Here is a 26942-nt window from a genome sequence, read left to right as displayed (position 1 = left end):
ATGAACCATTGCTCACATGGGATGCCAGCCCTGCAGGCGGAGGCTTACTTAACCAACTATGCCTTGGCACTGGCCCCTCCCTTCAGAATTTTAAATCAGATAACTAATCTTTGACCAATTGAATCCTATTTGCTAAAGTGGCTACAGGAAACATAAGGAATGAGAAATTAGCCCTGGGTACATTTTAATGTTGCCACATGGTAGAATGAGTATCCCAAACAAGCTTGCATAGTTAAATACATCAGTCTTTCCTTCATAGCTTCTGAGTTTCCAATCCATTTTAAAGCCTTTCTTGCATTACAAGGCAAAAATTTTGGTCTCAGATTTTTTCAGTATTTGGATAATTTTCCCATATAGATTCTATTAAGTAAAGTTTACCTTTCTATAATGTATGAAGAAGTTAATTTTCTTCCTTCTCAGATGAACTGCCTCAACTGTTTACTAAATAAATCATGCTCTTTCCAGAGATCATCTTCACTAACAACTTCTTATTCACACCAGGTAAGTTCTAAATGCTACTCCTTCTCTGACTTCTGTCTATTGCTCGACTAAGCTCATATTAGTCCAAATGGAGATCCACAGCAGTGTTTTCCAATATCACAATTATATGATTAGTTCTGTAAAATGAAGATTCTGCAGATAGACCGCCCCACTTCCTGTGTCGGGATAAGACAGGATCAACACTTGCTGGCAGGAGCAAAGGGGAGGAGTCCCACGAAAAGTGTATACATTAAGGTGCTTGTAGCAAGGAAAAAACTGCCATTCCACCCTCAGAGATTTCTACTTTTATCATGAGACTTGAAAGAAGTTACCCATCACACTTCTCAGGTGACTTGTTTGTGAACAACCTACACTAGATTACAATTCTGGGCTTCAGATGGGTTTTGTCCCAGCCCTCTTATTAATGTTAGCTGTTACACTGCTTAAGGATGGTTTTGATGAATACATACTGTCTACAATTAAAAACTGCACCCCTTTCTCCACTCCCCCCTCCAAAAAAAAGAGAGTCAAACATCCATTTCCACCATGGGAAGGTCTGACACCTTTAAGAACAGCTGTGTTAAATACCAAAGCACAACTGGAGAAGTTCAAGGAAAAACAGGAAGAGAAAGAGAACAGGGAAATGGTTTAATCAGCCAAGACAAATCAAATCCTTTGTTTTAAAGATAAGACACACAGATGGTTATGACCCAGGGTTAAGAAAAGAAGACAGTCTACAACAATACCAGTTTTACTATGTAGACATTAAAAACAAATTATATATACAAAGCTTTGGGCCCCTGCACCCCGCTAGTAGACCTGCAAGATGCTACCAGCTCCTGGCTTCATTGTGGCTATTGAGGGAGTGAAATCAGCGGATGGAAGTTCTTTATCTCTCCTCTCTATAAATCTGACCTTTTCAATAAAAGTAAACAAATCTTGTAAAAGTACACACACACACATATGCATTGACCTGGAAGGATTCCAAGAAGCGCATGGAGGGGGCAAAAATAACCGTGGGTACCAAAGGCTCTTTGCCTAACCACCCAAAGGGCAGGAACAGTGCAAAGGCTTCTAAGCAGCTTCAACAATGCAAGTAAAAGTCTACTCCCCTTTCACCATTACACCTTTCACTGTACTCTCAGAACTGCTAATTAAAATGAATCAAGTTAAACAACATTACAAGGAAATGACCTATTATTTGTTATACAATTACGTACGATCAAACATTGAACCTTAAAAGAGGAAACTATGTCATAATGAATAGCTAGGTTCAAACACTTAAAATGCATTTTTAAAATGTTCAGTGTTCAGTTGCATTATGTCAAAAATTACACATTTTATTATTTTAATTAGTATTTACTTTCAATTTAGTAAAAAAAAAATCTTTTCCTCATATAACCTATATTTTTTACAAGAAAGCACCTGGAAAGAGTGGAAGAGGTGGTGAAAATAGGGTTTTTGGTCAACGTCATGAATCTGAGGATTGATTTTATGGTTATGAAAACAACTGTACACCAGAGAAATCATTTATGCTCACCTAAAAATACCACCTTTAACTGATACATTTCTAGAATATATGAAACTGATACCAAAACCAAATTTTACATTTAACTGATATTAAGTCTTTAAGAGAGTACATTAAATTCCGATTTTAACATAAAAGGACGTGAATCCTCATATTAAAGGCTTCCAACAGAGACAACAGGCGTTACATAACAAACACGAGAGGGAGCCGACTGCCAGAGGGATCGCATGCATCCTAGTATATTAGATGACCCACTTAGATCTGCCTGCAGTGACACACAGGCAAACATGCCAAACTTCACGGGCTCCACAGCACGGGCAGCATAGCACTTCAATCCCAAACGGGTAGGCTGAGGTTAGCTCCCACAGAGCTGGTGGCTCACTCCATTAAAGGGCTCTGCAATACTCATGCAAGGGAGGGAGTGATACAGCCATTCTTCACATAGCCTACCAACAGAGCGGGCATGTTGTGCTCACGCCTCCCCACTCCCACCTCTCCTCAAGAAGAGACCTGCAAGTTCAACCACCAAAGGGCGGAAGGAGGCTGCCAAGGGCGGGGAGTGGGGAGCAAATGCTTCAGAGGGGGCATTTTTTCTCTTTGTTACTTTGCCTCATAATCTGATTTTCTTCTCTGTATTTTCAATTTACAATAACCAAGCATGCACTGCTACTACAGATTTCATATCTACAGATAAACCCAACTCCATATTTTCTAATGAGGTGTATGTAAGTGGACTGTACAGATAAGGGAATTTATAAAACGTAATTTCATAAGCAACATAAAATATGCAAACACAAAATACAAATTCTCAAAAACCAGAATTTTCAAATAGATGCCCAAAAATGTTTTATTTGTTGGTATGATAAAAACAGTAAGATCTTAAATTTAGTTACAGTGATAGAAGGAGGGAAGGGGGAATGCTGAGAACCAAAGATCTTGGCGCATTTCTGAATATTTATTAGACTCTTCATTTAAGCCTGTCTGGCACATGCATCCCGCAAGGACCAGCAGTCTCACTCCCCACACCAGCTGTGCCACTTCTGATCCAGCCCCTGCCAGTGTGCTGAGAATGCAGTGACAGAGGGTCAGGTGCTTGCCGCCCAGCAGCCATGCTGGAAACCAGAAGAAGCACCTGGCTCCTGGCTTCAGATGGGCCCAATTCTGGCTGTTGCAACCTACAGGAAATGAACCAGCAGTTGGAAGCTCTCGCTCTTTCTATGGCTCTGCTTTTCAAAAAGTAAATAAATTTTTTTTAAAAATCTTTAACATAAATGCCAGCTCATCCTGCTCACAACCCCAAACAATTCGGAAACAACGACTTCTCATGTATTACTTCCTACCCCTAAACTCCTCTCTGCTTAGGCCCCCTTGCCCACTCGGCTCTTCTCCATGTCACAGACTCAGGTCTTATTCACTAAGTGTTAGTTACTGAAGGTGATGAGCTACAGTCCAAGGAACATTTTCCACTGGAAGAAGCTGTGCTGAGCTGTCAACAGGGCCCAAGCGTCTCCTCTGGTCATCACACGCAATGACTCCACAAACCCTTTTATTGTAGGACTCCGGGTCTCAACTGCTTTGCTGTAACAATCTCTCTCCAAAGCACACTCAGCGTTTCAAATATACACACATCCCCTAAGTAAATTCTGTGGCTAACACTTGTTAGAAGAAAAAAGAAAAAAAAAAAAAAAAAAGAATAAAAGCCCCTCACTATATACCTCTTTTGATTCTCCTTTCCGGAAAAATAAAAGTTACATGAGAACAGTCTACAGAACCTAAAAGGGTCCTCCATGAATGATTTAAAGCACTGATGGTGAAATGAGAAACCAGGGTCAAAAAAGGCAGACAGAACTATTTTCTTCCTCCCAGAGCTGTAATGGAAAATACAACCAGCAACTATTATTTGTTATCAGGAAGTTTCTTTAGAGGGGAACCCGGATCTGCTAAACATGTTTTCTTTTCCGTTTCCCAAGATTAAAAGCGTAATAAAAAATACATAAGGTTTTAAAATATTCACTGACTGTGTATCCTGCAATCCCTGTGCCATAGGAAGGAGGTTAAACTCTTAACACACAGTTGATTATCTCAGCGTTGTGTAATAGAGTTCTTCACTGAGGTAGAAAGGATTTTCCCTTTTTAAACCCTGAAGTAGTAACAAAAGCTTTCAACAACACTGACCCTACAGGTGTTTTTGCTACATGATACTGCAAAGACACAAGGCTGCAAATCAGCATCATTAACCTTTGCAGGAACTTCTGCTACATAACCAATAAGGTAGTCAAACATTCTGGACAGAAAATCAATTTAAGACACTATGAGAAGGGTCCGCACCAAGCATGGCAAGGTAAGCCCCTGCCTGTAGCACTTTCCACTCTCCATCCAGCCTCTGAGCCCGGGACAATACCCAGAGGAAGCTCCTGGCTCCGAGCTTCAGACCCCAGCTCTGACTATTGCAGCCCTTTGGATAGTAGATTAGAGGGTGGAATATTCTTTGGCTCTCCTTCTCTAACTCTGCCTTTTCAATAAAAATAAATCTTTAACAACAACAACAAGAAATATCTATAGCAACAAAACCTCCTCCCCAAAGCCAGGCAATGTTAACTACAATTATCTGTATCAATGCAGTACTACTTATTATTATTTAATATCATATATTATCTTTGTTATCTCAATTTCACTGCAAGCCTAAACTCCTGAAGCAGTTCAAGCTAGAAATTCAAAATCTGTGGTTCCTATAACCAACTACCACTCAAAAACATCTGTAGGAGTATTGTACTTGTTCTAACATGCCTAGTCACTTCACAGCACTCCTCACCTGGCAGCAAACACTCCTCAAGGAGATACAGACAAGGAAAGGTCTACCTTAGAATGAAAGCCCACCACTAAGTAGGGCTGGCTCAGGGACCCACCGGTGTGCACAAAATTTGGCATTGGAAGAGGTTCTGATGGAGGAGCTTGGGAAACTCTTGTCAGGACACAGTCCATGCAGGTGAGTGCAAGAACCAAGATGGGGAGCAATCCAAACCAGGACAAAATACGGTACCCACCAGCATACATTTGGTGCAGGTCAGGGGCAGGCCAGACTGGGTCTGTCCATATCATCAACTGGCGAATCCGAGTGCCAGAATGGAGTGTGGGTTGGGCTGGGTCAGAGTTGCAATACCAGCCAGACCACATGAGGGCCAAGATTGGGGGCTGGCAGGGCTGGTCTAGGTTGCAGCCCCCACCAGTGTGAGTTGGAATTGGGGGTGGGCCTGACCTGGCCAGGCTACAGTGCCCACTGGTAAATGCCGAGGTGAGGGGGCTGTGCGAGACTGGGCTGCAGCACCTAACCATGGCGGGGGGGGGGGATGGCCCCGATGAAGGGGCTGCGAAGACCCCCCTGCTGGGCCACTACTCACACTGGTGAGCATGAGAGCCAAGATGGAGGCGCATCAGGCCAGCCAGGGCCACATCCAAAGGCCTACATGTGAGCTGGACCAGGGAAAAGCCAAGCTGGGCTGTCTGTACCTTCTGGTACATGCATAAGTCAGTGTCGGTGTGGACTGACTGGACTTTGCTGCAACATCAGCTGGCAGATGCTGGTACAAGGGTCAAATTCTGTCAGGCACAGAACTGCAGGTTCCATGCGCTGACTATGGGAGTGGATGTGTCAGAGCTGGGCCTCCTCAGTGGCTCAGACGGAGCAGAGGACACCATATCCAAATGTACAAGGAGCCTCCAAAGGACACCTGGCACTATAACAGAGGATGGAGGACAGAAAAAAATTTATCAACTGCCCCAGCCAATCACTGGCAGTGAAGATTTGGGCAGAGACACTAAGGAGGACTATAGTAGCCAGTGAATTTGGGAGAAATTTGATACTGATTCAGGACTGTTGAATTATCAAAACATCTTGAGAAATTCAAGTTGTTATACATTTCTATCTTTCTTCTGTTGTTGATTTTGCATTGTGGCTTTTCATTTAAGAGAGATGTGTGGCGACTGTGTAATACAGATTATCATGTCCAGATGGAGGATGCACTGCAGTGTGCATCTCTACTTCCAGATCCAAGATGGACTCCCAAAGAAACTATCAGCTGTATCTTGACAATGGGAGGCTGGACTCTCTGCCATTGTCCCTGCCCGCGATGATGAACATGTGACTGTTCACGAAGAGCTACGCTATAGTAATAATATAGGGGAATTCGGTGGGACAAAGGGATATTTGAGGAGGACAAAGGAAATAAAAATAAACAAATAAATAAAAGAAGGATAATATCTTTAAAAAAAATTGAAGGCCCAGCAACAGCTTTTTCCTTAATTCCTGCCTCATTAAAAGATGGAAATCCTGCTGCACCCAGTTCCAGCATGGATACATTCCACACTGTAAAGGGCTAATCACTGGGGAAAGATTCAGGACTAAGGAAGGTTTCCAATCTTCTTATTCTCTCCTACTGACAGCTTTTAGCAAGAGACATAACAAGCATATCAATTGTATAATTGTTTTAGATCATTCAAACATATAAAGACCAGTAAATTCAAGTGATGTGGACAAACATTTTGAAAAGATGTTCTGGGGCCCAATGCCGTGCCTTGCAGATAATCCTAGCACGTGCCAGGATCCCATATAGGGAGCCAGTTCTAATCCCAGCAGCTCCACTTCCCATCCAGCTCCCTGCTTGCGGCCTGGGAAAGCAGTCGAGGACGGCCTAAGCCTTGGGTTCCTGTACCCGCATGGGAGACCTGGAGGAAGTTCTTGGCTCCTGGCTTTGGGTCGGTGCAGCACTGCTCGTTGCAATCACTTGGTAAGTGAATCAATGGGTGGAAGATCTTTCTCTGTCTCTCCTCCTCTCTGTATATCTGGCTTTCCAATATAAAATAAATAAAATAAAATCTTTAAACAAACAAAAAAGATGTTCTAAAACAGAAGACGAATGTCAGCAACGATGAGTCGATGAGTCACTAATTGCTCAGTGACTCAGAGCACGTGACCTTGTAACAGTCCTAGCCCATTGTACTTTCATTTCACAGAATGCTAAAAACCTTCAGGTCACTCGAGTCTTAAATTCTTACGCCACAAGTCCATAAAATCGTACTTACCTCAGAAGCCACAAGAGCAGGAGAATGAAACTACGCTGCATCATTTTTATACCTCAGAACAAGCGTAATTATAATGCAGAATTTTCTAGGTTAACAAAAGAATCACTGCTATTTTCTGATCTCAAATCTATGACTCTTATTAAAACATCCATTTAGAAATTTCCTAAAAAAACTAAGACATATTTGAAAGACCTACTGCATTCAAACCCTCTGCAGAGACACTTAATGAAATTCAAGTTGAACAAAGGAAAGTAGACAATACAGCTAAACACCATCGTTTCATGTTTCACTGAATTTGTACAAGATTAAAATAAGTACAAAATTACCTCCTCATAGCTTTAATAGTAATTCCACAAAAAATGGGAAGAATTTCTAACTTTTGCCTTTTGTCAGTTAAACTATAACTGGTACTAATTTAAAACATTCAAGATCAATAAAATATTTCATAATAAGAAGAAGTAAGTATTTTACCAGTTGACAATGGTAGGAGGTACAAGTGTCTTCAAGGCAGTTGCCTTTGTGTCAATACCTGTTAAGACAAACGTAAAGACAAACATTACTCATAATCTGGTTAATCAGCACCAAATACCAAAAAAGAGCAGCATATACACTACACAGCCACCAGAACGACCAAGCCCAAAGCAGCAAATGCAGGTAAGGATGTGGAGCAATCGGAACTAAGGCACTGTCGGTGGGAAACAAACATAAAACCACTACTTTGGTGCACAGTGCGATGGTGTCATAAAAATCTTAACCTGTACTATCCCTATGACACAGCAATCATCCATCTGGTAATTACTACAAAAAGTTAAAAAAAAAAAAAATAACGTTCCCACAAAAACTTGGAACGTGGATCATCACAGCAGCTTTATCCTTCATCACCAGGAGCTGGAAGGACCCAAGATGTCGCTCAGGAGAGGACTGGATAAACAGACTGTATTACACCCAAACAATGAAAACTATTCAATGCTAGAAAGAAAAGATATAAAGTCCAAAAAAGGTGCTGATGAACTACTTAAATATCTTAAATCCATACATAGTTTTTTCATAGCATGTTTTTCATGTACTCTTTAGAGATCTTTATCAGGCATGGATTTAGAAACTGGCCTATTGTACCATGATACAGTGCTGTGGCATAGCAGGTAAAGCCATGACCTGTGGCGCTGGCATCCCATAACGGCACTGCTTTGAGTTGGGTTGCTCCACATCCAATTTATCTCCCTGCTGATGTGCCAGGGAAAGCACGAAAGGATAGCTCAAAGTGCTTGGGTCCCGGCACTCATGTGGGAGACCTGGAAGGCCCTAGCTCCTGGCTATGGATTGGCCAAGCTCCAGAGTTGCAGTCATTTGAGCAGCGAACCAGCGCATGAAGACCTAACTCCCTTCTTACCTCCCTCCCTCCCTTTCAGGTAAATAAACAAATCTTAACAAAAAATAAAAAAGAAAGAAAGAAAGGGAGGGAGGGAGGGAGGGAGGGAGGGAGGGAGAGAGAGAGAGAGAGAGAGAGAGAGAGAGAGAGAGAAAGAAAGAAAGAAAGAAAGAAAGAAAGAAAGAAAGAAAGAAAGAAAGAAAAGTTTTAGTTCCATGTTCCACACTTTGAAGTTTAATATTAAAAGTTTAACTCCAGCATCAACAGGAAGCTCACAGAAAAAAATCATCTCCATTTAACTATGGGAAAAAAAGTCAACCTCAAAAGGAAATAAAAATTGAAAAACTATCAATTTCCCCACCTGATTTTTTTTTCAATGAAAAGAAAGCAAAGTGATGAAAATATATAGGAACAGAATACTGACATCTGGAAGAAAGGACAGCCAGTTCGGAGAACATATGGAAAAGCTGATAGCATAAGGCCTGGCGCAGTAGCCTAGTAGCTGAAGTCCTCCTCACCTTAAATCCACCGGGATCCCATAAGGGTACCAGTTCATATCCTGGCTGCTCCACTTCCCTTCCAGCCCCCTCCGGGTGGCCAGGGAAGCAGCCTTGAGGATGGCTCAAGACCTGGGACCCTTAAACCCACATGGGAGACCAAAAGAAGCTCCCGACTTCTGGATTCAGATCAGCTCCAGGCATTGCGGCCATTTGGGGAATGAACCAGTGAGTGGAAGATCTTCCTCTCTGTCTCTCCCTCCTTCTCTCTCTATAAATCAGACTTTCCAATAAAAATAAAACACATCTTTTATTAAAAGCTGATGATACACATTCTGATGACTCAGCATATCTTTAGAGAAGTCGACCTTGCACAAACTTTGGCATATGTGCCTGTTTACTTTCCTCTGTTTTATTAATTAAATGGCCCAATGACAGATTCTAGTGCAAGGAAACCAACGTCTCCTACAAGTACTTAAGAACACAGACCCAGTGCATTAAGAAACAGAGAAGGGCCCGGCACCATGGCCTAGTAGCTAAAGTCCTTGCTTTGAACACGCTGGGATTCCATATGGGCGCCAGTTCTAACCCCGGCAGCTCCACTTCCCATCCAGCTCCCGTCTTGTGGCCTGGGAAAGCAGTCAAGGATGGTCCAATGTTTTAGGACCCTGCACCTGCACCTGGCTCCTGGCTCTGGATCAGCACAGCACCGGCCTCAGCACAGCACCAGCACTCACTTGGGGAGTGAATCATCGGAGGGAAGATCTTCCTCTCTGTCTCTCCTCCTCGCTGTATACCTGACTTTGTAATAAAAATAAATAAATCTTTTAAAAAAACAGGCCAAAGCAATCCTGTCTAGGAACTCACAAGCTCAGTCAGTATGCTTATTTTTTTTTTCAAAGTATGCAACAACTGCAGGCAATAGAGTATTTGCAAAAGTACAAAGATAGTACCAGGAGGATAAGCTGTAGAAGATAAGCTAACTACTTGAAGTAAACAGATTAACTGACTTACAAAGGTACTAGGTTCAAGAACTTGGGACCTCTAAATGTCAGGAGTAAGCAGCTTCCTGGGTATAACTAAATTATGGATATTGGGACAAGGAGATGATCCTAGTCTATCCAACACACCTTAAATGCCATCACAAGTGTCCTGAAAAAGACAGCTGTGGACGGAGCTTTGGAGCAAAGAGAAGAGAGAACCATGTGAAGACAGCAGAGATGTGAAGACGGTGGCCTGAGAGACTGGATGGACTGCACTCAGACAAAAAATGCTAGTGCCAACAGAGGCAGGAAGAAGGAAGGAAGAGACCATTTCCTAGAGCGCATCCAGGGAGTGAAGCTTTGCTGACACCCTCATCTCAAGCCCGGAATGCTGATGACAGTAACTGCTTTCCAGATTGTAAGAGAACAACAAAATGCTAGGCACGGCGTGATGGCTCAGCACCTAGATCTCCCCTTGTACACGCCAGCTTGTGTTGCAGCTGCTCCACTTCCCACCCAGCTTCCTGCCTGTGGCCTGGGAAAGCACTAGAGAATGGCCCAAAGCCTTGGGATCCTGCACCCACACGGGAGACCCGGAAGAAACTCCCAGCCCCTGCTTTCAGATCAGCTCAGCTCTGGCCAAAGCAGCTATTTGGGGAGTGAACCAGTGGACAGAAGATATTTTTCTGTGTTTCTCCTCTCTGTAAATCTGCCTTTCCAATGAAAACAAATCTTTAAAAAGAAGAGAGAATAAATTGCTATTGTTTCAAGTCACCAATGTGTGGTGATTCACTGCAGCCTCGCAAAGCCACAAAGGCAGCACGAGCGTCCAGTGTGCCGGGTGACTCAGATCCCAGACAAGCCTAGGATGAGCATCTCATTGTTACGCACAATGACATAATCAGACCTCCGCTTCATAATATAAAATAGGGTGACAATGTGGAAAGTTCACTTATGGAAACTGAAACTAAAAACAGGAAAACCACTTCAGAACCAAAACTCCAGACATAAACTAAACTCTCATTCACCAGATAGTTGAGAAAAATCATCACTAAGAAACAGACAAGGGCCCGGCAGCGTGGCCTAGTGGCTAAAGTCCTTGCTTTGAATGTGCTGGAATCCCATATGGGCACCGGTTCTAATCCCGGCAGCCCCGCTTCCCATCCAGCTCCCTACTGGTGGCCTGGGAAAGCAGGAGGATGGCCCAAAGTCTTGGAACCCTGCAACCACATGGGAGACCTGGAAGAGCTCCTGGTTCCTGGCTTCAGATCGGTTCAGCCCTGGCCATTGCGCTCACATGGGGAGTGAACCAGCAGATGGAAGATCTGTCTCTCCCCTTCTCTGTATGTCTGACATTTCCAATAATGAATAAATAAGTAAATCTTTTTAAAAATTCATTTGAAAACTAGAAATCCTAATTCCACCACAAGGAATTTTTAGAAAGAAGAAGAAAAAAGACTGAAAGGGCAGAAATGAAGCATTCTGCAGGGCTGAGTGATGAAAAGGGGAAAAAATAACTGAGCTCTGGACATAGCGCACAGAAGCCTGCAAGTACGGTCTTCAGTAACTGAACAAAAGACACTGTCCAGACCAAAGGAGATTGCAATACTAAAGGTACAATCTCGGACAGGCCACGTGGTGCGGCAGGTTAAATCACAACGTGGGAAGCCCACTACCACACAGAGTTCCCGTGACTGAGTCCCGTGCTTCTCACACAACTGGCTGCCACGGGCAGAGCTCTCGGGTCCTGCCACGAGGCGGGAGAGCAGGCGGGATTCCTGGCACAGGCCTCACACCTGGCTGGTGCAATGTCTGGGCAGTGAACTAATCGGTGAAGAGACCGTGGAGAGCACTTGCCCGGCTCTCTGCCTGTCTGCCTCTCTCTCTCTCTCTCTCTCTCTCTCTCTCTCTCTCTCTCTCTCTCTCCCCCTATTCCATTGTTAAACACATCAAAATAAACAGGAACAGGAAGAAGAAAACGTGTAAACAATGGTCTCACTCACTTTCCCACCCTCACCAACTATGTAAACATCATCAAAAGTAAAATTAAAAAAACAAAGAACCAAAACAAGAAAATGTAATCTGAAACGTTCCAAACCAACCAGGAGGCGCAGTCACCCTTCCCCTAAAGGCACGAGAAGAATCTCTAACCTCAGATACTTCCAGAGCACTGGACACAAAACTTAGGAGTTCTGAGGAAAATTAAGTTTAATGTCAAATTCTAGCCCCAACTAAATTTGCGATCAATTGAAGCTAAATAAGAAAAAAATTTCAGACATGCAGTGACTTGGAAAATCTACATCCCACAAATATCTTTTGCTAAAAAATACATTTTAAAAGGTCTTAATTGTGCATGTATATTCCTGTAATAAAAGTCTTAAGGGACAATGTTTAGAGCAAAAATTTGTAATCTATTTTACAAGAGCTAGAACAATGGTAACTTAAAAAAAAAAAACAATGAGGTATATCACACGGGATACTCTTTCTACAGAACAGATCAGCCAGGCCTGCTGAGGCCTTGGCCACACCTGCAGGTGGGCGGCACCAGCAGTGCCCACCCATTTCCTAACTGGTTAGAGACCACCAATGGGGAAGAGCTTACCTGTAGGTCCCCGCCCAACCAGGAGGGGTCAGGGAAGGCTCAGCCCCGGCCCTTCCTCAACCCTTCAGTCTCTCCCTCCTCCTGAGAGGGGCCCCAGCTCCCGGCTCTCTTGAAGATGCTTCCCCTTCCCTCCCCTTTTCCTGCTCACCTGGTCCCTTCGCAAACTTTTCTGTCTGCAACTGGTTCCAGCTTTTTATTTCTATGCTAAGATAAGGAAAGAACCCACCAGGCTTTTCTGGTAACACATTGAACATTAGGGAAAAACTCCTAAAATGCCAGGACATCTAACGCAACAGAGATAAAGCGGCACACCACAACCCTAGTGTGATTTGTTCACTGTGTGAATAGACAGCCACCAGTCTGTTACTACCATTCTCTATATTCACAGTGAGTGACAACGACAGGTCTACAAGCACATCTTCAAGAAAAGTCAGAGTCAGTGTCTAACTTTAAACGCATCTTCCTACTCAGAACCAACAGCAACCATCATCCTCCACAGTGATATCCATTAGAACAGAAAACAAGACAAGGCCAACTGTGACCTAAGTGTGGAAGCACTGAGAAGGCTCTGGCCACGGGCTCCCCAATGTAGAAACCACCAGCCAAACTGCTACTGAGCATTTGAAATGTGTTCTAAATGTAAAATACTCAGTAAAAAAAATTAGGATGTAAAGTAGCTCATTAATAATTTTTGCACTGAGACAGAAGTAATATTCTGGATATAGTGCACTAAAAGTAAATAAAATATATTAAAATTAATTTTCCCTGTTTGTTTTTTAAGATTTATTTTTATTAGAAAGGCAGACACACAGAGAGGAGGACAGACAGAGACTGAGAGAGAGGAAGATCCTCCATCCAATGATTCACTCCTCAAGTGGCCGCAACCACTGGAGCTGAGCCAATACAAAGCCAGGAGCCAGGAGCCTCTTCCAGGTCTCCCACGTGGGTGCAGGGTCCCAAGGCTCTGGGCCATCCTCAACTGCTTTCCCAGGCCACAAGCAGGGAGCTGGATGGGAAGTGGAGCTGCCGGGACTAAAATCCCAGCGTGTTCAAGGTGAGGACTTTAGCCACTAGTCCACGGCGCCGGGCCCTTCCCTGTTTGTTCTTATTGTAATGTGCATGCTAGAAACTTTTAATCCCATGACTCACATCTATAGGTCTCACTGCATGTTCTTCTAACAGCACTGCAATTCAGGCACCGTAATCAGAAAAAAAATAAAAAAGTTGGGGAAAGGGTGAATGACAAACTCACTGCTATTTGCAGCAAACTACTGTGTGACAGGAAAGTTGAAAAAAGATTCAACCGAAAAATATACAAACAGAGGGAAAATTCAGTGTCATAGCTAAATATTATACAGTAATAAAAATACTTTTCCTATGAACCACACAGAAAATAAAATCCAAAAAATCTTAAGTCATAACAGCAAAGCAACTTTAAAATATCTCATGATAATATTTTTAAAAATAAATAATGATATATTTAGGCACTTAGTAATCTAAATACTTGTTAAAGTAGACTTACTCTTTAGTGAAAAGTATAAACACAATTCTACGAAAACTAACATATCACAAAGAACCTCAAATCAAAATTTTTCTATGACTTTTCATGCTTTTGCTTTGTATGATTACTTCACACATTAACTCTTTTATGTGGAAGAAAAATTTCTCAACAATTAGCTACTGAAATGTAAAAACAACACTTAGTGTGCATGTCCTATTAGCTGAAAAATAAACATGAGTTTTCTAGCACAATATTTAAACTAGAAGGAAAAATTTGACTATGCTATATTTCAGGTAAGTGGATATAAAAGCAATAAGTAAGTAGGGGCCAGCAAGGTGGCACAGCAAGCCCACAACTATACTGGCACCAGTTTGTGTCCCAGCTTGTACCACTTCCAACCCAAGCCCCTGCTTATACCCTGGGAAAGCATCACAGGATGGTTCAAGTTGTTAGGCACCTGCACCCATGTGGGAGATCCAGGGGAGACCTCTAGTTCCTGGCTTTAGACAAGCTCAGCTCTAGCCATTGCAGCCATCTGGTAAATGAACCAGCAGATGGAAGATCTCTCTCTGTTCCTCCTTTCTCTGTAAAACCTACCTTTCAAAAATAGGTAGAGTTTTCAGTGAGTTGCCACAGTACGGAAGGAAAAGCAGAACTGAGGTAAGCAATTACATTCGGGACTCATGAGGAACACATCCCTGAACCGAATCAGCGGTCAGTTAGTAACCTTTCTTTCACAAGTGCACAACCCCAAGCTGGGACGTTACCAGTCTCTCCCCAGCTCTGGAATCATCTCCAATGATGTCAGCCTGAGCCTTCAGAACTCCCATGTCCAGCCCATTTCTGAGTGTGCTGGGAAGCTCTGGTCCTCTCTGAACAACATGATGCCACTTCTCTCCAATGTCCACTCAGCAGATGGTGGCAAATGGGATTATCAGGCATCCAGGAGCCTGCATCCAGAGATGTGTTGGTTCAATCATATTCTCTCAAGAACTTAACATTTGGGATATCAAATGCCAGAGAAACAACAACAACAACAAAAAGCAAAGAATCCAGTCAAAGCCAACTCACCCTATAAGATTCAGTTCAAAACTCATCATGAGGTTAATCCTCCTGTGGGCTCACAACAGAACTGAATCAGTCTGTCTGGGGTCAGAGAGTCACAAGGGCTGTCACTGTGGAGCAGTGGATTAAGCCTCTGCTTGACAGATCAGCATCCTACCCAGGAGCACTGGATCAAGTCCCAGCTGATCCACTTCCAAGCCAGCATCCATGCTAAAAGGACCTGGAAAAGCAGTGGAAGACGGCCCAGGTACCTAGGCCCCCACACCCATGTGGGAGAGCTGGATGGAGTTTCTGGCTCCTGGCTTTGGACTGGCCTAACCTTGACTACTGCAAACATTTAGGAAGTAACTAGTGAATGGCAGAACTCTCTGCCATTCTTGCTCTCCCTTCCTTCCCTCCCTCCCCTCTCCCCCTGCTCTGATGCCCTACCTTTCAAATAAATCTTTAAAAATAATCATGATAGGACAAAGAAGAATCTCGAGTAGCAAGAGACACACTGAACACAGTAAACATTGTGGGGAGGGTGGTAATGGAGAACACAGAATGAGAGTGTCTTTGTCAGTAAGGCATTTTAGTTAATTTTTTTTCAGAATGGGTACTTGTTGTGTACTGTGTATGTGCCACATACAAAGGTATGTTGTAATGCAACAGTCTAAGGGATGAGAGTTGTAGAACTGGAGGTAGCACACAAAAATACAGAAATAACTGTAAAAATTTCACAGAGGCAAAATCAATAAGCCTGCCAGCTAGGAATCAGAGAAAGGGCTTCCAGAGTGATGTTAACATTTCCAGCATGGTGGAGGAACAGACAGCCTGTGAGGGCACGAGGAATATTGAAGGCAGAGGAAATACATGCATGAGACCAAGTGAAGAACTGGGTGTGAAGTTTTTGGGATGCAACAGTGTGGGAAATACAACGCTGGAGTTCCCGACAGAACCAAAGAACAAAGGTTTTAGTCTTCACATTCCACTGAAATACAATGCCCCAGCTGCAGGTTGCACTCTACCCAGGCAAATGTTATACTACTGGGAGAAAAGCAACTAATAACTAGAGGGCATTCAGGGCCAGAGTAATGCCCAATTTGTGTTAACTATAGTGTGCCACCATAGTTGCCTATTCTTTTTTAATTTTTTAAAAGATATGTGGGGGGCAGACACTGGCACACCAGCAGACAGGGACTGGGAATCTACACCTAAGTGTGCACAGAGCCCTGGGCAGGTGGGCAGGGTCCCAGGGCAGCACAACACAACACAAATCCAGAGGCTGTGGGGCTGTGGATTGCTCAGGGAAGGGGGTCTAGGGGTGTGTGGAGGGAGGACTGCTGAGGGCAATGTACAGGTGAGGAGTGACTTCTGGGGGACTTCCCCCAACCAGGCTAAAGCACTTGCAGGTAAATGAAGGGACCGAGACCAGGTGGTTTGGTTGAGAGAAACCGGAGGATCTTTCAGGGCCAAACCAATACACGCACCCACAAGAAAGACTGGGCTTTTTGGTATCAACCACCACCTAGCAGCATACACTAAAGCCATGGCTGGGGAACCTGCCTGGCAGGGCTGACCACAGTACCCATCAATGAGTGTTGGGGTAGGAGGTAGAGCATGTCAGGCTGGGCCATGACACTAACCAGCATGTGAGAGAGTCGAATCTGGGAGCAGATTCTGTCAGGGATCTCTGGACTCACTCCTGTGGGACCACCATACCAGCTCATTTGCTTGAGGGCTAGGAGTAGTGACAGGCTGAGCTAAGCATGACCATGGAACTCACCAACACTCATGGGTACTGGGGCTGGGAACAGGCTGGATTGGTCCAGGCTACAGCACTCATAAGCTGCATCCAAGAATTGGGTATGGGGAGGGCTGGGTCACAACATCCACCAGCACACACAAAGGCCAAGACTGTGTTGGCTAAGAGCATGCATAAGATCTGGGTCTGGGAGTGGACCTGGACTGCCCCGTGTCCTGGCCCTAAGTGTGAACTGGCTGGTACTGCAGCCCAACATGTTCGCTGGGGGTTGCCACAGCATCAGCTAGCTGGTACTGGAACTAGGGGACAAGTCCTCTCAGAACCACCTGGAAAGTACAAGATCTGGGGATGGGAGTGGGCCTAACAGGGAAACTGTGGGCATTCCTCCGATGGGCTGCAGCTCCCACTGGTAAGCATGGGAACCAGGGCTTGATGAGGGAACTTGGGGAACTCCCCTGGTGGGTCATAGTTCCAGTTGGGGAACATGTGAGTCATGTGAGTGTTAGTTGGGCAAGGCTACTGTATCTTCCAGGACAGGAGGTGAACCAAGTTAGGCCAGGCTAAGACCCAACAGGGTATACAAGATTTGTCACTGCAACCTGATAGGCAAACTTGGGCAACGCCTCAGTTTGGAGGCAGTCCCTGCAGGTAAGCACAAAAACCAAGACTGCGAGCAGCCCAGACCAGGCCAGGTTACCATAATCACTGGCATATGTGTAGTTCAGGTCTGGAAACAAGCCAGCCTTTACATCAAAACACCCACTGACAGATGTGAGAACCAGGACAGGGTGCAGGACAGGACAGGTTAGGCAGCAACACCAGCCTGTTCACATTACAAAAGGGACTAGAGGCAATCCAGGCTGGTTAGGCTGCAGCACACATCAGCATGAGCTGGGACTGGGGGCAGGCCAAGTAGAGCCAGACTGCAGCATCTGCCGGTGAATGCCGAGGTGAGGTGGGTTGCCAGACTGGGTTGCAGCATCCAACAGCACATGTTAGACCCAAGAGTGGGGGGTGGCAAACCTGGTAGGGGGGCTGCAAGGACTCCCCTGCTGGACCACTGCTCCTGCTTGTGAGTGGGAGAACTGGGACTGGGGGCAGACTGGGCTGGGAAGGGCTACAAAAACCACTAGCTGGATTAGGGGGAAAGCCAGGCAGGGCTACGTGGCCATATGCACTAATGCTTATATGAGCCAGAGTAAGTACAGGCTGGTTGGGATTTGCTGCAGCATCAGCTAGCTGGTGCTAGGACTGGAGGCAAGTCCTCTCAGCCTAGACCACAAAATCACCTGGAAAGTGCAAGATCTGGGGCTGGGAGTGGGCCTAGTAGAGAAACTATGGGCACCCCTCTGATGGACTGCCGCTCCCATTGGCGAGCATGGGAACCAGGGCTGGGGGCAGGCCTGGCTGGACAGGCAATGGCACCCACCAGCATAAGTGCAGGCTAGATAGTGGGGCTGGTCAGGCTGAGCTAAGATCCAACACCCACTGATGTGTACAAGAGCCAAATGGGATGCAGGATGGACTAGACCAGTCTGCTGCACATACCAACATGCACAGGAACTGAGGCTGGGACGGGCCTGGTAGGGGTTACTGGGAGTTACTCTGGCAAGGCTAGAGTTCCTGCTGGTGTGCATGAGGGCCGAATGTGTGGCACGCAGGGATTGGCTGGGCCGCAGTATCCACTGGTTTGCATATGAGATGGGGCTGGAGACAGAACTGACCAAGTAACTGCGACCACCAGTGTGTATGCTGACACCACACTGCCAGGCACACACAGGAATTAGATCTGTGGTTACCTCTGGTGAGGTTTCTTTGGGGACTCCCCAATTGGACCCCTGGACTTAGAACTCCAACCACAGAGGAAATCACAGGATCTGTGGTCTGACAGTTTAGTGCTCGTGTCAGAACTAAGCCTACTCAGCTACTGAAGCCTGTGCAGCAGATGGCATGCCCCAATGCACATGTAGGACACGACAACCAGTTCAACGAGGCCTGCAGAGGAAGTCTAGTACTACGCAGGGTAGAACAAACTGGACAACTCTCTTGACCAAACTTTGACAGCAAGTATCTGGGTGAGTGAACACAAAGGTGGACTATGTCAGCCAATGGACCTTGAAAGGATTTCCTCAACCCTGGAGCAAGGAAATCAACAGCATCTCAGAACTATCAAACCACCTCAGCAGTACCCTCAGCACACGCTCCACATGGGGACCCTGGGATGACAACAGGTGGGCCATTCCCCAACCCCAGGCACTAGAGCAATTGGGATGCTGGGAGCAGCCCCCTCCCCTTCTCTCCCCCAAACCCCCAGATACAGAAGATAAAAGGAGATTAGAAATAGTTGTCTCATCCACTTTCCCCCACTTAACCCTACCCACTCTAATCAGTAATCCACATGGACATGCATCCTTAACCATGTGAACATCATCAAAAATGTAATAAGTTTATTGGATATATTAAAAATACAATGGAATCACCAGGAAGCAATAATTTCAGTTATAAGATAGAAAAATTATGGATAATCACTGTAAAGCTAGTAGGAAAGGTAAAGGAACCAACAGCTAGTACCCTAAAATCCAAAAGAAGGTAAACCTGAAGGATAATGAGGACATCACCAAATGTCAAAAGCCACAGAGAACATGCTAATAATGACATTAAGTACAAAGGCAGTCTGGCCTGAAACAATCTATCGCTTCTTATCTTCCTTATCACACAATTTTTAAAACTATATTTGGCTACATTACTCAGTCACTGGCTATTTAAATACATATTTATTGACATTAACCCCATTTTGTTCAACTCAAGAGCTCCACTAACAAGTACAGAGTGGTCATTTTCGATGTGAAGCTGTTGGCCTCCCAAAAGTTTTCTGGTATTGTGCTGAAACTTTTCAACCCAACTTACTCAATGCTTCCTCCTCTGCTCAAGTCCGTTTCTGTACTAGGTGGCAGGAAAGCAAAGATCAATGCATTCAACAGGAATGCCTCCCAGATGTCAGACACCAGGTGCACACAGTGAACAGTTAAATGTCCATTCCATCAGAGCTTTCTGTCTAGCAACGGGATAAACCTACTCCCTTGAAGAGACTAAGGGGAAAAGATGATATTGCTGACTTACCTAAAACACAACCATTGCACAAATCTATTCACAATTAATAAGAAACAAAAAATGTAATCACCTGCAGCTACCATGCCTGCGCTCTGGTATCACATAAATAAACCTTATTAACATAAACACGCAGAGTCAGGTCCTAATTATCACAGGTAAATTATCCAGGCATCAAGGGCAATTCCCTAACAGTGATTCACGTTCCTGGGTGGTACTCCATCCAGAGTTCAGCCATGGAATCATCTAACACATGATATGAGGACATACAACGAGAATATGCCGAGTGTGACACTGCGCTGCATAGGACTCTCACAAAATTACTGCAAATGCACTTGCAGAAACTAGCTAAATCCAGAACTCTCCAATCCATTCCCTAGGGCCAACAAACTCAGCACCCACTCAATTCATCTCTAAAGTTGTATTCCAAATGTGTAATTTCAGTATTGTTTCCTAGCATACTATAAACATTATAAATCATGCATATAAAATACAGAGCCAATAAATCACAATATTTCAACTATTTTCCTCCAGCACCTAGTAACCAGTGGTGTACGCAGAGGAGGAGACATTATCCTTCTCTTTGAAGAAACAGAATCAGAGCCAGCACTGTGGCACAGTGACACCAGCCTGTAACACCGGCATTCCATACGGGAGCGCTGATTCTCAGCTGCTCCACTTCTGACGCACCTCCCTGCTAACACACCTGAGAAAGAAGTGGAGGATAGTCTAAATCCCTGGGCCCTGCACCTACCCAGGAGACCCTGATGGAGCCCTGACTCCCAGCTTCAACCAGGCACAGCTCCAGCCATTTGAAGAGTGACCCATCAAATGCAAGCCCTATCTCACTGTAGCAGTGCTTTCAACTAAATAAATCTTTTTTAAAAAAATTACTGTGCGCTGTGGTCCCAGTACTCAAACTCTTCCTGACTCCTATCTGCCATTCCAATCCTGTTAGTCACACATGACACACTCTGACCTTCCTTCCTCTTTAGCCCTCCACCCAAATCAGCCACCAGCCCCCACAACACCCAAATCAAGATACTGTTGGTTAGAACAGGCATTCTTTTTATGTCCCAAAGAGTATTACACACGTAAACTTTGTCATTTCCAAGGAGAACTCTGCAGCCTAAGCAAGCTTCTGCCTGGTCTGGTTGCAAAGTAAATAATGTAATATGATGAAAATGACTTAGGCAGATATAACTGTAAGCATGTAAAAAATAATGACCCCACACACTAAGACCATGTGACACAAGTCCAATTAGTATGAGCATGTTAACTGTGTTCAAATGCAGTTCTAAGAGTAATTCAAGCTTCTTCAGTCTGGTTTTCTATCAAACTGAGATCAACTCCTTAATTCATCTGAGATTTCAACAACCCTACCCCTTCCTCCCCCAAAACAGCAGCTACCACGTCAGCCTCAACAGCAAGCTTGTTTAATGTTACCACAAAAAGTCAATGTAAAGATTCAGAATCAGTACCACTACAATCCCAACAACAGTAAAAATAAGAACTCCCATTGCTGAAAAAGAAACTTCTCATAATTTTGGCCGAAATGATACTGAATATTCCAAAACCCGGAAATATCCATGCAGAAAACCAAAAACTGTCTTATGCCTAAAAACCATTTTACTGAGAAAAGAACATTAGAAGGGCAATGGTGCCAAGTGTTTGAGTAGTAGTCAGCATAGTTACCTAATGAAATAAGTTTCAAAACAACTTGTCTCACCAATAAAGTAAGTTCACATACATGGCAGGCTCTGATTTACCTCAACAGATCCTGAGCACTCTACAGATCAAAGCCTTAAAAATTTTTTCCTCGATAAATGGCTACCTCCTTAGCCTTTTCCATTCCAAAGAACAGCCAAGTCTGATTTTTAAAACACCCTCAAAAGTACTTTAAGAACAAATTAATTTCTTTAAGTACAATCTCCTAAATACAATCTCTTAAGAAATACTGATCTCGGGTCCAGCACAATAGCCTAGTGGCTAAAGTCCTCGCCTTGCATCCACCAGGATCCCCTATGGGTGTCAGTTCGTATCCCATCTGCTCCACTTCCCTTCCAGCTCCCTGTTTGTGGCCTGGAAAAGCAGCAGAGAAAAGGACAAAGCCTTAGAGCCCTGCACCCGCATGGGAGACCCAGAAGAAACACCTGGCTCCTGGCTTCAGATCAGCCCAGCCTTCAGCTGTTGGGCCAACTGGGGAGCAAACCAGCCGATATAAGATCTTTCTCTCTGTCTCCTCCTCTCTGTATATCTGCCTTTCCAATAAAAATAAATAAATCCTTAAAAAAAAAAAAGATTTATGTATTTGAAAAGCAGAAAGATCGAGACGTATTTTCCATCTGCGAGTTCACTCTCAAAAATGTCCAAAGCAGCCAGGGCTGCTGGATCCGGCTGAAGTCAGAAGCCACGGACTCCAGCCTGGTCTCCCACACGCATGGCAGGGGCCATTCTTGTACTTGGTCCGTCTTCCACTGCCTTTCCCAGCACATTACCAGGAAGCTGGATTACAAACAGTATGACTGCAACTCAAAAAGGCAGTCCAATAAGAGATGCTAACATCAAAAGTGACAGCTTATCTCACTATGCCACTATTCTGGCACTAATCCCAGCACTCTCATACTGATGAAATAGGCCAAACTCCAGCTCAAATGCCACGTCTTCTGTGACGTCTTCAGGTGTCTGCCGGGAGTCATTCTTCCTGGAACAATCAAAGTTATCACTTTGCATTAGCACTGGTTACTGTAGGTACATAGGTTGTTTCAGTCGACTTCAAACTGGTAAACACTACGATCCATCTTTGAAATATCTATCTTGGGCCCGGCAGCGTGGCCTAGCGGCTAAAGTCCTTGCCTTGAACCCACCAGGATCGCATATGGGTGTCAGTTCATATCCCGGCAGCTCCACTTCCCATCCAGCTCCCTGCTTGTGGCCTGGGAAACCAGTCGAGGACAGTCCAAAGCCTTGGGACCCTGCACCCATGTGGGATACCTGGAAGAAGTTCCTGGATCCTGGCTTTGGATCGGCATAGCATCGGCCGTTGTGGTCACTTGGGGAGTGAATCATTGGACGGAAGATCTTCCTCTCTGTCTCTCCTCCTCTCTGTATATCTGACTTTCCAATAAAAAATAAACCTTAAAAAAAAGAAAAAGAAAAAACATCTATCTCAAGAAACTTAGAAAAATTACCTATGTCACGTTCAATAATTTTTTCAGGAAGGAACAAGTTAGAAACATCAGGGAAAAGCAAAGGGCTAAGGAGCCACATGCCTGCTTCTGAGCCTGGCGAGAGGCCGGAGATCCCCTTGGTGTGTGCCATCAGCCCACAGACACCGGTCAGCCGCTCAGCGAGGCCGCATCACACGGCCCTCGGCATCCCAGAGGCGATGGTTCCTTTAGTGTGCACACCTCATCAGTAAGCTATCTTCCTCAGCATACAGGAACTTCTGGGGTAGACAGTGGGCCCAGCCACAAAGCTGCTGCCAGAAACACCCCTGTCCCACGCTGCCGTGCCTGGTGCCGAAGTGGATTTCACCTCCCACACATCACAGAAGCCGGCAGCGAGCCCGTCACCAGTGGGGGCTGAGCTCCCAGCCTGGGCCTGACCCAGTCACGCTGCTGTGAGCATTCGGGCAGAAACCAGGGAATGAAAGATCTCTCTGCTTTTCAAGTGAATTATTTTAAAACTTTTTAAAATCACTAGGTGAAAACTGAGTAAATATCAGGGCAAATTTACACATTTTTTTCCTAGTAATTTTCTGGATTAGAAGTAAAGAACTGTTTTTGCTTGCTTGTTTTTTTAAGATAGAAGAGTTTTTATTCTTTCAGACATAAGTTAGTGACTCACACCTTATACAATGTATCCCAAAAAACTAGCAGAAAGCAGCCTACATTTTATTGAATAAAAACCCAGGTTTCAACTCGTAACAAAGAGACCTTTTTTTAAGATGTATTTATTTTTATTGGAAAGGCAGATATACAGAGGAGAAGAGAGAGAGGAAGGTCTTCCATCTGTTGATTCATTCCCCAAGTGACTGCAATGGCTAGAGCTGAGCTGTTCTGAAGCCAGGAGCCAGCTTTCTCCCAGTCTCCAACAGGTGCAGGGTCCCAAGGCTTTGGGCCGTCCTCAAATGCTTTCCCGGGCCACAAGTAGGGAGCTGGATAGGAAACAGGACTGCCAGGATTAGAACCGGCGCCCATAGGAGGATCTTGGTGCATTCAAGGAGAGGACTTTAGCCACTAGGCTACCATGCCGGGCCCCGGACAGACTTTTATCCTGATCTAAATCATGACTAAGGGACATGGACGAATGTTTCCCTCCACCCCTACTACCTATCAAGGCTTTTATACCCAAACCCTCTCCCCAGCCCCCATCACTGAACGAGTGATGGCGACACCGTGTGACATGCAGACAATAACCTAATTCTCAAACACCTGGAGGGAGAAACGGTTAGAGTAAAAGGCCTAACACTATATTTAACTGAAGTGCCAACGTTCACCTTAACAGTTAACAGAACACTGAGATCGTCAACCCAAAGACCACCTTACATAATTATGCCCAACTTTACCTCTTCAAAGATTCACATAAATGAAGATTTATATCCTCCAACTAATTCTTACTCTAGTATCTTTAAATAAAATCTAAATCTAGAAATTTTCTATTACATTTTAGCAAGATACAGCTTACGAGCAAAAGCACAGCTTACTATTTAAATTAAACCAGATTAGACTGACTTTAACCTTGGGACCAACACTGTGGCACAGCAAGAAAAGCAACAGCCCGCAGCACCAACATCCTAAATGGGTACCAGTTGGTGCCTGGTTCCTCTCGTCTGATCCAGCTCCCTGCAAGCAGTCTGGAAAAGGCAGTGAAAGGTGACTCTGTGCTTGGGTCCCTGCCATCCACGTGGGTGACCAAGGAGTTCCTGACTTGGGCCAAACCCAGGCCCAGCCACTGCGGCCATCTAGAAAGTCAACCAGAGGACAGCTGATCCGTTGGTCTTGATATCTCTCTTTCTGTCCTCCTCCTTTCCTTCCTCCCTCCCCCTCTTTCTCTGTAACTCTAATTTTCTAATAAAGAAGTCTCAAAAAAAAAGACTGACAGCCAAGATAAATACATTGGTAAGAAATTCTGAATAAAGATTGCACAAAATATAAGAATTTTGTTATACAAATATGAAATATCTTTTCTCGTCAACTTCATTATATAAACGTAAGTATGGATACACTGTGAATACTCTTAAAATTCCCCTGAAGGCACATAATTATAATCGCTCCAAAAACACATGCGCAACTTTTATGAAGAGCTTTTTCATCTTTCATCTTTCACCTTTTGACCCAATAAAGCCACTTTTCTGAATACTTAATAAAAAGAAACAATATTCCTTGAGAAGTTTCATTAGTTATGTATAATGACGCAGAGGACAAGTACTCAATTATTGGGAAATGGTAAAATATATTATGTGCACAGGGTAGACTCAAAAAGCAGAAAGATATTTTCAAAGCACAATTAGTACACAAAAATTGTTCAAGATAAATAAGAGATGAGGAAATGGAGGCTAAGTATCAAATATGCACAATATAATCTCACTTTTGTTAACACATACAAATAGTCACCAAGATGAAAAATGCTCCAATTTACAACAGAAATGTCCAAGCAGCCATGGTTGTTAACTTTCCTTTATGCTCTTATGTATTTACTAAATTTTCTCATTGAACATACGTTATTATACTTAAGAAAAACTGTATGCAAATATTCAAATACATTATGATTTCTAAAATATATGCAAAAACAGTAGTAAAATATCTTGAAATAACCAGGCCAGCTTTTCTTCTTTTTTTTTTTTAATTAGTGATGATGTTTATTTACATAGTTGATCAGCGTGGGAAGGGTCGAGGATCAGGGGGTAGTGGGTGAGACCCTTGTTAACACATTTTTGTCTTCTTCCCGTGTATGGGGGAGGGAGACGCAAGGGGAGAAACCACACCCAGCCTCCCAACTGCCACCCTACCTGGGGGATGGGAACTGCCACCCAGGGGCATCCCAGGGTTCCCACAGGGAAGCATTTTCTGAGGGTTCTGTTCATGTGTTTTTAATAGTTCTAAGAAGCTGCTGCTAATGCTGCTCTAAGGATAAGAAATTTCTGAGGTCAACTGACTGCCACAGTCCATTTCCGAGTTTCCACTGACCCAGAAATTTGTTGTCAAGTTTCACTGGGGTAGTAGATCAGTTTGTTCTGCGCTCCATCTTCAGCAAACCAATGGGTGCTGCGGCCCAGCCCAGCCCTGCCCAACGCATACTCAGCCCTCAGACACACCAAGGGGAGCAGCAGCCCAGTCAGAGCCACCCCCAATAATCCCCCACTGGACTGGACCCCCAGCTCTGGCTCCTGTACCTGCCAACACGTGCAATGGACTGGTCCAGTCAATGGGCATTGAAGCCTAACTCAACCAACTCCACCCTCCAGCCTACACTCATGCCAGCAGGTGCCACTGCCTGTCCAGCCAGGCCCGCCCCCAGTCCTGGTTCTCATGCTCACTAGTGGGAGTTGCCGCCCATCATAAAGGAGCCCACAAGCCCTCCACAGAACCCACTCCCCGCCCCATATATCACACTCTCCAGGGGCTTTTGCAGTCTGGTCAGCTTATTTTTCAAATAACAAACTGTTGTAAATCCTAGAGAAGACATTAAATTCAAAACACACAGCAGAGCAGAATCATAAACTACTGTTCCATCTAACTGAAGTTTTCCATTGGTCTTAACTAAAATGTGATCAATTGCAAAACTAACAAACGAAATTACAGTTAGGTATGTTATCATAAGTGTTTATTGCTATTCAGTACTGCTAAAGATTGTTTTAACTCTAACATTCCTAATCATAAACTTAAACCACAAAAAGTTAACTGCTTCCACATTTTGTAACAATAAAATTCAAATTTATCTTTGTATTAACTGAGGAACTAAAGCAGCCTGCTGACTGGATA

The 26942-nt window shown here is 44.3% G+C and overlaps 1 protein-coding gene across 1 annotated transcript in view; it reads right to left on the bottom strand.

Moving 5' to 3' along the window:
* Positions 1-26942, bottom strand: part of ACSL3 (acyl-CoA synthetase long chain family member 3) — a 75183-nt gene that overhangs the window by 37354 nt on the left and 10887 nt on the right. Inside the window, exon 2 of the mRNA XM_040982803.1 lies at positions 7559-7616. The gene's annotated coding sequence lies outside the window, so the exon portion shown is untranslated. The remainder of the gene's footprint in view (positions 1-7558; positions 7617-26942) is intronic.

The sequence above is a fragment of the Ochotona curzoniae genome, unplaced genomic scaffold, assembly GCF_017591425.1.
Source record: "Ochotona curzoniae isolate NIBS_2020 unplaced genomic scaffold, NIBS_Ocur_1.0 contig_3643, whole genome shotgun sequence".
Classification (NCBI taxonomy): domain Eukaryota; kingdom Metazoa; phylum Chordata; class Mammalia; order Lagomorpha; family Ochotonidae; genus Ochotona; species Ochotona curzoniae.
This window is presented reverse-complemented; position numbering and strand designations above follow the sequence as displayed.